Here is a 12536-nt window from a genome sequence, read left to right as displayed (position 1 = left end):
GTCAGGGGCATCCGTTATTACTGATCGATGTCTAGCTGAGACGAGGCATCGGTGAGAATGAGAGAGAAGTAAGAGAAAGGATGCGGGGGAGGGCACAGGAGGCTGGCCGAGGAAAGTGTAGGATGACCGGTCAGGTGTCACGCATTCTGATCCTAAACATGCTCACATTTGTCAAGGGATGAGCGCTGATTTAGAGGTTGGAAAATAAGGCAGTCGTGGCCAAGGTCGAACTGTTTCTCTCTGTTTTTATCAAGCCATAGCCCTGCCAGTAGCCACTGCAGAAAAGGGGCAATGGGAGATGGAGTTAGCTACACTGATGCTTGGAGCTAGGTAAGCTGCAAATAAGCGTTACTTGCAGACAAGCATCAGGTAAATTGCCACAGGGGTGGCCCCGTCCCAGGAGACAACCTACTTTCCTTACAGGCTTTTTTGGGGGCATTTTGGTTCAGCAGGGATGGAGTGGTGGTGGAAATCGGACTTTAATTTGAACTCCTGTAGAGGACAAACGATCACATTTAAATGGTTAGAGCACACAGAGACTGCAGTCTGATAGAAAACAAATTTGTGGTTGGTGGAGGGGGCGGTGGAGGGATAAATTGGGAGTTGGGGATTTGGAGATACACTACTGTATATAAAATATATAAACAGCAAGGTCCTACTGCAGAGCACAGGGAACTATATTCAACGCCCTGTAATGGCCTATAATGGAAAGGAATATGAAAAGGAATTTTAACTGAATCACTATGCTGTGCTCCAGAAATTAACACAACATTGTAAATCGACTATATTTAAATTTTAAAAAAAGAGAGAGAGAGAGAGAGAAAAAGGACAAATGAACTTTTATATAAAACAGAAACAGACTCACAGACATAGAATACAGACTTGTGGTTGCCAGGCAGAGCGGGGTGGGAAGGGATAAACTGGGAGTTCAAGATTTGCAGATACTGACTGGTGTGTGTGTATATATATATATAAATTTATAGTGTATAGCACAGGGAAATATATTCAATATCCTGTAGTAGCTTATGGTGAAAAGAATATGAAAATGAATATATATATATATATTCATGTATGACTGAAGCATTGTGCTGTACACCAGAAATTGACACAAAATTGTAAACTGACTGTATCGCAATAAAAAAAACCTGTGGAGAGACTCTATGGGGCGCCGGTAGGGGGCAGAATGTAATTGAAGATGGGGTGAGGGAGGGTCTCCCCTACCCAGGATACCTGCAATTTCACCTTTAGAAACAAGGTCTCTTCGGTTTTTAGGCCCCCAGTTAAGATGCATATTTGATCAATTAACCTTCAAAGTGATCTCCGATGGGGATGGGCTGTCTACAGGACCTGGGGCAGCCTGGGGTCTTGAGGTGGACAGGGAACAGGGGATTGAAAGCAGAGGGTTATCGGGAGGCCAGCAGGTGCCCCTGAGCTTTGTTGAAATATGACCAAATGACTCAGACCCATTAACATTCTGGTCCTAGGACCGGGCCTTCGTGTTCCTACTTAGTGCGAGAGAGCCTTCTCTTTCATGGACTCCGGGGAAGCCTGAGAATGGAAGGTGGGTGTAGAGAGGCTGTCCTGTACCCATGACAATGGGAGCCTTGATTTCAGTCACAAGATTGCTGCAGGGGGCGGGGCAGAAAAGAAGAAATAAAAATAAATCTTGGTGAAATCACATCCTGGGAACATTGTATCAAAAGCCTTGGCTTTCAAAGCAGAGAAATAAAATGCCAGGCCCAGATAACACAGAGACCAAGTGGCCACAGGGAAACTGGAAGGAAATAATCCCTACAGAATTCATACAGGGCTTTCCCCGAAGACGCTGTTCTGGGGTCCTCCCCCACAGCATTGTGAGTCACCAGCCCCTTATCACCCGAGGGGACACAGAGGGGGGCACAAGAACAGGGACCTCACTGAGACCCCAATCAGCTGAGTAAGACATGATGTGATGTCTGGAAACTCAAAGAAAAGAATGACGGATGAGAGACTTGCGACAAGATGGGTTGGCATCAGAAGGCAGAAAAGCTGCGTACGATCTAGGAGGGTTTCATTTCAGTAGCCACCTGGGGTAAATATCACAGTGGATCTGAAACAGTGTCATTGGGTGGCCACTCACTTCGGCTAGCTGTCCCAGTGACTTGTCAAACAGGACACACCCTTAAAAGGGAAGCCCCCCCCCCTTAAAAATGTCTGTCCCTGTTAAGAACCATTCTCCAGGGTGTTATTTTTGTATTCGTTGTGCCTCTTTTCTGTAAGTTTGAAATTACTTCAAAAGAAACAGGGAAAAGCTGAGTTATTCTCTTGGAGGAGTAATTCAACTTCTGAATTGTCAGCCCAATGAAATAAAAAATTTAAATTCCCATACAAGAAAATGTTAGGTGCAAAACATTATCATTACTATCGAAAAACAGAAAATGACGTGTGTCCAAAAATAGGGAAAGAGTCCTGTATTATATGTCAGGATAAGGCAACATTGTGTAGCCATTATGATGATTATATAGAATTATACAGACCATCAAAATCAATCTTAAATTAACTTACCCAAAAGAAGTAGAAAAATTTGTATATGAACTGTGATATGAACTATATAAACATCACGTATGCGTGTGGACAAAGATTGGAGAGAAAATCAAGTGTGGAGCACTGTTGTTTTTGTTGTTTTTTTTCCCCCAATACTTTGAAATTACTTTAGCAAAAAGAGGCTTCCTTGACGTCACACCAGATCCAGGCCGTCAGAAGTTTCTCTTTCTTCGTTTTTTATTTATTTTTATTATTTTTTTAATCTTTATGTGTTTTTTGTGTTCTTTTTTTGTTTTGTTTTTTTCTTGTTTTTGTTTTTATTTTTTATTAAAAATTTCTTTCTTTCTTCTTTTTTTAAATTAAAGTATAGTCAGTTTACAATATTGTGTTAAATCTTTTTTTTTTTTTTTAAGTGGAGGTACTAGGGGATTGAACCCACCACCTCGTGCATGCTAAGCACGCACTCTACCACTGAGCTACCCCCTCCCCGCCAGCAGTTTCTCTTGTCCAAGACAGTGTGTCAGGAGATTGGGAATTTTCCTGAACCTGTTATGGAAAGTTATGGGGTCATCCACGAGGGTGTTCAAACGCTTCTTGAATATGTCTCATGTTCGGTCAGTTCCTTCCTGGAGGGAAGGAGTTTCTCGGGTTGGCTTCCTGATTTTCTAAAAGAGAACTTTCTGTTCCTGGTCCTAAAACTGCCCCTTTGAGCTCTGAGACATCACCTCTGGTGTCAGCTTTTCAGAAGTCGGCAAATACACACATCTCCACTGTGCTCCCGCGGGTGAGCTGTACCCTCTGTGAGCTGTGCCATCTAGGGTAAGAGCCTGCAGCTGTAAATTAGGAAATTCACCTTTTTTTCTCTGGAATCCTTTACCTAACTGCGGCCACTTTGTCAGGATTCCAGAGAAGAGTGATAAACTTGGTGATTATTACGTGGCTCAGAGAGGCTAACGTGGGAAGGAGCCGGCTCTTACGCTAATGATAAACTCTGGATGATTTCATAAGCCGTTTCGTAAAGTTTTTATAGCTTCGTTTGTGCCCTGTGGCTCCCCTCAAACAGAAAGCCCTTTGCAGGGAAAAACCTCTCCCTTTCCTTTCTACTTCAAATTTTCTCAAACTGTCTTCATGGTAATATTAGTGTCACACTTGGGGAAAAAAAATCAGTACCAATGATATTTTTTCTTTTAAAAACAATATCACCACACTAAACGTCAGGTAATAAAGGAGGGAGAGAAGGGTATGTGGGAAAACGCTACGTTCTTCTTATTTATTTTTTCTTTAATTGAAGTATAGTTGATTTACAGCGTTGAGTTAGTTTCTGGTGTACAGCATAGTGATTCAGTTATATATATATAATTTTTAAAAAAATTTTTATTGAAGTATAATTGATTTGGGAAACTATTTTCTGCTCAGTTTTTCTGTAATCTAAAACTTCTCTAAAAACTGTCTATTAATTTTAAAAATATTGACTTATAATGCAAAATATGGCCATTTCTGATCTAAAACAGAGAATATTATATTTATGTATCCATATTCTACCTAAGAACCCAGTTCCTATGGTGTTTTGGCAGAGATGAGTTGTTTTCTGAAACCATCCAGTGCTGTCTACTTATTTCCAGGCAGATCCTCCTACCTAATCAATACCTATAAGGATTCTGTCAGCATTTTAAGGACATCTGTGGTCCATTAAATTCAGGTAAATTGCACTATTCCGGGCCCTTAACTTTATTATTTTTTTAAATTTTTAATTGAATTGTAGTTCATTTACAATGTTAATTTCAGGTGTACAGCAAAGTGATTCAGTTATACATACACATACATATGTATACATTTTCTTTTCAGATTCTTTTCCATTATATATTATTACAAGAAATGGAATAGAGTTCCCTGTGCTCTACAGTAGGTCTTTGTTGTTTATCTATTTTATATATAGTCACGTATGTCTGTTCATCCCCAACCCCTGATTTATCTCTCCCTGCCTTTTCCCCTTTGGTAACCATAGTTTGTTTTCTATGTCTGTGAGTCTGTTTCTGTTTTGTAAGTAAGTTCATTTGTGTCATATTTTAGATTCCACATATAAGTGATATCATTTGATATTTGTCTCTCTCTGTCTGACATACTCCACTCAATATGATCATCTCTAGTTCTGTCCATATTGCTAACATTAGTTTATTCTTTTTTATGGCTGAGTAATATTCTATCACACACACACACACACACACACACACACACACACACACACACACCCACACACACACACACCCCACATCTTCTTTATCCAGTCATCTCCTGATGGACATTTAGGTTGCTTCCATGTCTTGGCTATTGTATATAGTGCTGCTATGAACATTGGGGTGCATATGTCTTTTTGAATTAGACTTTTCTCCAGATATATGCCCAGGAGTGGGATTGCTGGATTATATGGTAACTCTGTTTTTAGTTTTTTAAGGAACATCCATACTGGTCCCCATAGTGGCTGTACCAAGTTACATTCCCACCAACAGTGTAGGAGGGTTCCCCTTTCCCCACACCCTCTCCAGCATTTATTATTTGTAGACTTTTTAATGATGGCCATTCTGACTGGTGTGAGGTGATACCTCATTGTCATTTTGATTTGCATTTCTCTAATGATTAGCAATATGGAGCACCTTTTCAAGTGCCTGTTGGTCCAGACCCTTAACTTTAAACCTAAGGACACTCAGAAGTGGCTGGTGGGAGTCACCACATAGGTGCCACTGGGTGGTACCTTGTCCTCCTCTATCCAGTGCCACCAAACCTGGCGGCCCTCATTGGAAGGTGGTACTTGATTTGTTTGCTTTCAGCCTTTCTGGTCATTTCCTTTTTGTTTTAAAATAACAGCAGCAGCTATAACCCAAACTAAGTGGACACTTCTCTGTCCCCGAGCTGACCCCAATGTGTCAGGTCCTTGCTGTTCCTGGGACCTACTTCCCGGAGAGAGTCCAACCCCTCCCACCTCCCATGGGATCACCCCGGCACAGTTACACTGGCGAGACTCTCCCGCCTCCGTTCTGGTCACTGATGGGGAAACTGTGTGTGTCTAGGGGAACAGGAACACGCCATTTCCACCGGACTCACTCCCACTGCAGCATCACAAGACCCCCTGTCTGGTGGCCCCCTCTTCCGGAGCCAGACATTTTTGCCCAGTGAATAGGGCTGTGGTGTGGCTTTCCGCAGCTCCCCTCTCCTCCACCCCAGGGAAGTGATGCATCTTTTATGAGATGCTCTTTTCACTCATCCTGACTGAATTGTACATTTTTTTCCTCTGTGAAGGGTTTGTACCAATCCGAACAAGAGATCAGATTTTTTTTTTTTCCCTAGCTGCCCTTTATCTGTGGGGCACAGGGTTTCCTGTTTGATTTTTTAGATTGATGGCTTTAATCACATTCCAAAAGTCACTTGTCTTATCTGTGTGGTTCAGGAATGGCTCAGTCCACAGTTTTTATCAGAAATTGAGGGAAACTTCCAGAAAGCAGAGCCCTGAACACGCACTTGTTGATCTGAATAATCTGACCTTCCTCTGGTTTGAAAGGAAGACCTCTGTAAGCACCGACCCACCTACCTGTCCCAACCATCACGACTGTAATAGGTCAAGGGCACAGATCCATCCATTCTCAAGTTAGCGTTTGAGGGTTTTGGGCTAAGAGGGAAATTGCTTTGGAAGGTGAAGACATAATTAGATGACCAAACATTTTGGTGCCAACCTTTAAAAAACACACACTTCCCCGAGGGTTAATAGCATAGGAGTGATTATAACTGAAGACTTGGATGACAACGGCTCTAAGATAGTATTTGAAACCAAGGGAGTGGGTGAACCCCTCAGGAGAGAGTGTTGAGAGGGGCGGGTCTAAGCTTGGATTTAGAACCGGAGTGTAAGGGTTTCTAGCATGTTCAAGGATGCTGTGGGGATGGGCTGTTGGGTCCAGGGATCAGGGATGGGGCAGGGTGAAACTGGAGGGCAGAGGAGATCTGAGGCCCTGGAGACAGGGAACTGGGCTAGCTCTGGGGCAGCATGTAGCCAGGAAGAAAGATGTCTCATTGGGGAATGAAAGGTCACCTGAGTCACCAAGGAAGGGAGAAGCTGCCCCTGAAGGGTGGTGCTGGTGGGGTGGTCCCCAGTGTCACATTCCCGCAGCAGCAATTCCCAGGGATTGCTGAGACTTTGCAGAGGAAATAGAGAAGGAGATTTCAAACAAGGAGATGCCAGATGCTTCCAGGGTGAGTCCACCTGGCAGACACCACGTGATGCTGGTCATCACTAGTTTTATGCAGGGCTCTGTCTTTTACAGGCTCTTCCACAAACTTGATCACATCTATTCTTCACAAATGTGATCGCCTAGGAGTGGGACTGAGACAGTGTCACCCGATTCACAGAGCCAGAGGCAGACAACGGGCCTGTGGCCCCAGAATTGCTCACTGGAATAGGAGGGAGCCCAGTGAGGTCAAGTGAAATAACATCGGGGCTCAGCCGGGACAGCGCACAGCAGAGGGGCTCCGGGCATCTGTCAGTGGGCAGGGAGCGGTCCCACCGCAGCCTCTCCTAGGCGGCAATTCGAATAAGGATTAAATCTGTTGATGTTTTTGTCTGTCTGGCTCCCAGCAGAACCCACACCACATCAGAAGCAGACTTTCACAGTGTGTTGGCCAGAAAGGATGCTGCTGTGGTGGGTTTGCCTGCCAAGAGGCTTCCGGTAGCACACACCACCCCATGCTCCCCGTGGCCCCAAGGCAGAGCCACCTAGCGGGCTCTTGTCACCACAGAGCGGTCCTGTGACAGGGAGTTTATTTTCTCCTGCCTGTCTCCTGCACTGGGGACATTAGAAGACCCCTTCCTCGAGGCTGCAACCAAAGTGGGCCCTCCCACTGGGCCAGGAGCCCCTTGTGACTATAGGTCGTCAGCCAGCCCAGGATGTGGAAGGCAGAGGATGTTGTGGGGTCGGGGGTCAGGGGTGCAGCAGGAGGCAGGTGGGAGGGACAGGCTCACATTCTGAACACATCTGCCCAAAGGCTCCCCAACTGCCTGTATTAGCGCTAACATGGTCTAGAAGTCAAGCTAGGCCATTCGCTGGGTGCCTCCAAAGCTCTCAGATCAGTTTGCTCATCTGTAAAATGGGAATGAAATCTGACACTGGGCCTTCAGAGAGGTTTTGGAGGCTTGAATGCTCAAGGGTGAGACATTGCTAAGCAAGAATCAGTTAAGTTATGACTCCCTATGGAGAACCTTCATCGAGGGTAGGGTGGGGACCAGGCAGGCAGGGAAGGCAGTGAGTTACCTCTGCACGCTCCATCCGGCAACCCTGCTTCTGGGGTTTTGCTCAGGCCACCCTGGGACCATCCAGCTGTGCAGGATGGGGGCTGACTCTCTGGGGAATGGACGGTTCAGGGAGCAGGGGGGCTGGAAAGATTGACCACATCATTTCTCTTAAGCACCCTGCCTGTCCTAAACAGGAAACGTGCCCAAGTACCAAATCCTAGAAATGATTCAAGGTAAAGCAATAAACAAAAACATATCTGAAGTGGTCCAGTCCAGCTGGGGGATGAACAAAAAGCTAAACACCCTTGTGGATGCCGAATCGAGGAGGGATTTCAATCAAGAGTCTAAACTTCCTCATTTGCAACAGACAGCAGAGGACCGTGACCCCCATCAGCACACAGCAGTACACCCCACTGGCCAGCACATCTCAGCAGCTCGGAAACCTGCATTTTTACTTCCGGCCACGTGAGCTGGTTCACAGAGACACAGTTCTGTGCTTCTGCATCAATCTGTGGGCATCCCACCCTGACCCATGACATGGGGAGGAACATGGCCCCTGGGGTCCTACGACTTGCTGGGGCACGGGTGTCAGTGGCCACTATTGGCCCCAGCAAGTGGACCTTGAAGCAGCCTTGGACAGGGCTCTCTCTAGAACACCATGAAATAAACCTTATCTCTCCAAAGAAATGACTGAGATGAAGATAAATATGGCCACAGGGTAAGGATGCTGCCTGTCTGAAGACAGGCTCAGCCATGACCCTCCACGAAAATAGATCTAGAAAGTCCTGGGCAATTTCGTGCTCGAAGCCATCACCACTTCATGACACACCAATTTGATCTCTGGTTTTCTTTCTTTACAAAATCTGTGTACCCTTCCTGGGACGGAAGCAGGTGCACACAGCTTCCCTGATGCCCTCTGATCTGTGGACTCTGTTTTGCGGTCCCGGGGCATCCTGGGGGCATCCTTAGAAGCACCTGGCAGAGACCAAAGCTTTTCATCATCCAGAGAAGCTACTTTCTGTCACCATTTCATTCTGATGTGCTTCTGGGATCCAGGAGACCTTGTCTCAATCAAACAAACCCCATACCTCTACATTCAAGCCACACAACGGGCCCCCCCTCCACGCAGGGATAGGAAGACTGACGAAATGTGCCTCCTTTATTTATGGGTTTACTCTTTCGCCTCTCGAATGTTGGCTGGATTCCTGCTTTGTGCCCAGCAGGGTGGGACCCGCTGGGGACATTGAGGCAGATGACCTCCGCTCTCAGGCAGCTGACAGTCCAGAGAAGGGAGACAAGAGTGTCCAAGAGAAGATGCTGGCAGATTCTCTGTGCAATGCAAATGGTACAGGGCCAGTGGGGTCTCGGTCGTGATGACACAACACTGTCACTGCAGCGTGAGGACAGCTGTGCGTGTCAGCTGGGGAGTGGGGCCATGTTCTGATTCAGCCTGATTCACTGAGTAGGGTGACGAGGTGGGTTTGGCCCATAAGCTGCAGTTTGGGGTCCGGCACTTAGGATGGAATAGGCCTCGTGGGGGAGGCCTCGCTGTGCTGAGCTGATCAAGGAGTCTGAATGTGCTGTGTGGGCTGGGCTGGGGGCAGCATGGCTGGAAAGGAAGGCACGTGGTGGAGCAAAGGCCCTGTGGTCAGTACCGCATGGGACCTTCAGGAGCCACAACCCAGTGGTGTGACTAGACCGGGGGGGAATGGGAGCCAGATAGGAGGCTAGGGAAGGGGCGAGCCCTCAGGGAGGCTCAGAGCCCCACCAAAGACTTGATCTTGGTCCTCAGGGCAGAAGGGAAGAGGAGCAGACAGGCACAAGGTGTCTGCATTCAGCACTATTTCAGATTGTTAACATAGGCAATCTCACTTTAATTCTCACAAAATACGTGAGGTTGGCGTTATTAATCCCATTTGGTGGTGCGAACACTTGCTCAAAAGTCACCGCTTCCCTTAAGTGGCAGACGTGTTTGGTGCCAGGCCCCTGGCCCGCTCTCCGCTGCCTGTCATGGGACCTGAGCCCTGAAGACCCCTCCTTCCCTTGTCTCACGCCTTGGCCTCCCCTGCCAGCAGGAAAGGGTTAAAGAATGCCGGAATTTCTGAGTTGGAAGAAAGTTAAACCATGGCTGGTTGGGGGTGGGTGGGAAGGGGCGCTGACTGGTCAGGCAGGGGAATCCTACACAGCTGGCTGGGAGCCTGGTACCCTGCGGGGAGGGCGTGTCCCTGTGCCCTTCCGAGCCCGCAGGTCCTGGGGTCTGAAGTGAGAGGAATTCCAGGGGTTCCTGCGTGAAGTCATCCCCCCCGCCCAGCTCCTCCTTGGGCCTCATTTCCATGGCTGCTTTGTTGGCGAACATTTGGGTTCTCTGTGTCCACGCTGTGAAAGCGAGAGCGATTGGCATTTGGTGGGCACTCACCCGTGGTCGCATTTAATAATGAACATCAAAGTGTATCATTTATACAAATGCCTTTTATTTGGTTCTTCACATTGGCTCCACACCAAGACCTACAGAGATTTGCCCTTTACAGAGATCTGGCTCCTGGCTGCTCCAGGCGTGGACTTAGCAACAGGAGAGTTTCCAGCTCCTCCCAAGACCTGCTAAATCAGAATCTTAATTCTAATAAGATCTCTAGGTGATTCATACGCCCTTTTAGGTTTAAGAAACACTGGGAATATGATTTTGCAACCATACCCAGAAATGGTCGCTAATTCCATTTCAATTCTTAAGTCACCTCTAAAGCGCTGTTCTTTATATGTTATGAATCCAGCTTTATTCTGATTCTTGAAAACATTATCTGCCCCACCCCTACCTCTCCCGCTTCCTTGTTCTTTTCCCTGCAAGTACCTGCCCCGCACCTGCTTCTAGGGGCCATGGTGGTTGGGTGGGTGGACTTCGAACAGTGATAGTGGTTGGGTGGGTAAGAAGGAAGTGAGAGCAGAAAAATTGTAAAGTGACACGTTTGAGAGTCAGAGCCAAATGCCTCAGCCCTGATTTCCCATCTTACGTACAGTATGTATATCGTGTGTCCTACTTCTCCATTCTTTTGCCATTAGAGGTTTAGAGCAAGGGTAAGGTTACTCTTCCAAGGCCACACGACTAGTCAAGTGGTGAGGGATGGGACAAGGGTCCCCTGGTGGTAGCACTGTCCCTGGAAAGACAGCAGAAACCCCACTCCCCTGAGCCCTGGGCCCTGGGCCCAGCCAGCGCTCTCTCTCGCACAGAAGGCAAGCTTCTGCCTTGCTGGCAGTGGCACCTTCTGCATGGCTGCTGCCTGGAGTGGAGGAAAGCAGACCAGCTTCAGTCAATGTGCTTGTTTTGAATCTTAGTTCCATAATTCGCCAGCAGTGTGGCCTTGGGTGAGATACACACTCTCTGAGCCTGTTCCTTGTTTGTAAAACCGGGGCAATATTCACTCTGCAGACCATGAGTTGCCATTCTATTGTCGCCTTGCTCAAGAACCTTCATTGGCTCCCTACTACCGATGGACGAAAGTGCAGACTCTTTAGAAAGGGCCTCTCCTGTCTAGTCCTCACCTTGCCTTTCCAGTCTTGTGTCCTAAGTATCCTTTAAGTGAAGGTGTGCTAAGAAATCTGATTTTCTTATTTCTAACTTATATGAGTATTATTTCTTCTAACATATGTAGAGTAGTTCAATGATTTGTTAAGAGTGCTAGTTGATTAAAGGAATTAAGCCACTTAAATTGATGCCTTCTCTGATGCTGACTATGAATTTTTGTTATTTTTATCTATTAACAAAGAGTATTTCCTATTTCAAAAAATCTATACTTCCTTTTTCTATTAAAATAACCTTGAGGTTATTATTGCTAAAAGTGTATTTATAGTTTAATCTAAATTTGATTTCCCTTAACTGACTGTCCAGGTGGAGTTGGCCTCTCTCCCTTACTAACAGATCTTCTCACGATATTGCAACATAGATGACTTCATTCTTTTAATTGTTCGTGGAATTGTTGGTCTAGTTACAGAATTTTAAACTGATAAGATTTAGTTGTCTCATTCTGGTTAATTTCTGATGCCAAAAGATGTAAGTTTCAATCTTTGCTAACTTTTACAGTTACTTTGATTGTTTGCCATTTTCTTAAAACACATTCTTAAAATCCCCAGTATTTTTTCACTTCTTTAAGTGAACATGAATGTTTGAGGAAATGTTAGCATAGTTTAATTAGACGTAGGAAAGGACTAGGGTGAGTTCAGGGTAATCAGGTGTCCCCCAAACCACCCCCAAGTCACTTGGGGGCTTGGACTGAGTTACAATTTATTCATGCAACTTACAGTCTTACAGTCTGTTCCTGTGTTCTGACCCACCTCCTGTAATAGTTCCGATAAAATACATCAGATTCTAAATGGTGGGTTTTTCATTGAGGTTGTGTATGAGTGCTTTATAGATTGCTTTTTGGTAATAGATTGTTTTTATTAAATATCAAATCCTCCTTTGGACTATTTAACCATGGAGACATTCATAAACCACATACGCTGAATGAGAGAATGTAGCTCCTTTGTTCTTAACTCAAACGCTGCACCTTTTCCTGACAGTTTTATGATTAATCTTGTACTTACTTTTGTACTCAGCCAAGACTTTGCTGATATAAAGGTAACTAAGCTAAGGTTTATCGGACAATCAATTATAGGACAGATTCTCAGAGAGAGTCAACAACCGCACATTCTTTGAGTTTTAAGCCATTACTAAAAAATGCTTTGTCTGTGTTAGTCTAGAGTGAAG

The sequence above is a fragment of the Camelus dromedarius genome, chromosome 22 (genome assembly GCF_036321535.1).
Source record: "Camelus dromedarius isolate mCamDro1 chromosome 22, mCamDro1.pat, whole genome shotgun sequence".
Classification (NCBI taxonomy): Eukaryota; Metazoa; Chordata; class Mammalia; order Artiodactyla; family Camelidae; genus Camelus; species Camelus dromedarius.
The sequence above is the reverse complement of the archived record's forward strand: the minus strand, read 5'-3'. Positions refer to the sequence as shown.